This window comes from Aplysia californica, unplaced genomic scaffold (genome assembly GCF_000002075.1).
Source record: "Aplysia californica isolate F4 #8 unplaced genomic scaffold, AplCal3.0 scaffold00157, whole genome shotgun sequence".
Classification (NCBI taxonomy): domain Eukaryota; kingdom Metazoa; phylum Mollusca; class Gastropoda; order Aplysiida; family Aplysiidae; genus Aplysia; species Aplysia californica.
Window position 1 is genome coordinate 396,148 of NW_004797427.1, and position 1,536 is coordinate 397,683.

Here is a 1,536-nt window from a genome sequence, read left to right on the forward strand (position 1 = left end):
CTTTCTTACCAGACAACTGATTTGTTATACAAAATAAAGCTTTAGAGGTGGTACATTCATTAATTTTTCCGTTATAATACATAAATTTGGCAGATGCTATTAACGATTTCACTATGTTGTTACAGTTTCTATAAATGTCCTCATGAATTTTCAGCTTTGTTGATCTCCAGCGTCTTTCAGCTCGTGTACGTTCCATTTTAGATTGTTCAATTTCAAAAGTATTCCACGGGGCAGAAGGTCGATCAGTCACTGTTTTGGATTTGACCGGTGTATGTTTGTTTAGTAGTTCCCACATCTTGGTGTTGAAAATATCTACCTTCTCGGAGGTTGAACCGTGTATGAATTTTAGAAGCTGGCGAATGTCCGCTCCAAACATTTCATTATCAATGTCCATTTTCCGGGTTGTAATTTTGCGGTGTCTCGGTTTGGGCTTCCCTATACGAGTTATTTCAAAGGACACCACGTAGTGATCAGAAATGCATTTGTTCTTTACTTGAATTTCACCGATTTTATTGACACTGTCCGTAATCACCCAATCTAATGTGTGTTTTTTAATGTGAGTGGGGACATCAACACGAGTCTCTAGAATAGATTTGATAGCTTTAACATTAGTGTCGAAGTTATCTTCAAAATGTAAATTAAAGTCTCCTTAAATTATAGGCTGTGTCTTCTTGGTGGTATGCATGTCTAGTAAATCCTGGAATTCAGTAATGAAATCTTTAATTTTCAGTTTGTTTTTCCTGCTTGGAGGTGGTCGTTAGACACAGACAAAAACGACGGGACACCCTTTGATATGTAGACTGATCTCACAACATTTGAACGTTTTAAAGGAGGGCATTTTCTGTGGAGTGATGTTTAGAGATCCTTTATAAATTACGCATATCCCTCCCCCACGACCATTTCTTGGGACGGAGATGGACTTGTATCCCGGTGGAGTTAGGCCGGCTATAATGATTTCATCTCCGATGTTCCGCAACCATGACTCCGTAAAAAATGCGATATCGGAGTTAGACTCAAGTATTAAATCACTGAGTAAAACGGTCTTTTTTTAGGTTGACTGTGTGTTCAGTAGAATAATTTTAAGATTACTTGACAATTCAGTTTCGGTGTTTTTTGTGTCAACGGCAATTAAGTTCATGGGAGTAATGACGCTTCGAGGTTCATTTAAACTAACACACCTATTCCCTGTGACAACAGTGATTGCTCTTTGTTTTCTTCTACCTCCTCGTTTCCTCCTCTTGTATTTCTTAACTTTGCTGGCTGAGTCTTTAGATCTTTCAAGGCCAAGCTGAGACAAGCAAACGGCCGTTTCATATGAAATGTCATGTGTCTTTTTGTTTACAGACAATAACTGGTCTCTAGTGTAGCACACCTTTGTAGATCCCGCACGGGGACTCACAACACACATCGGACTCACAACTTGACAGTGTTCACTTCCATTATTCAGAAAAATGTTGGTATGGCTATTAACATTAACATTATAAACTATTGCTAAAGCCCCCTCCTCTCTCTCTCTCTCTCTCTCTCTCTCTCTCT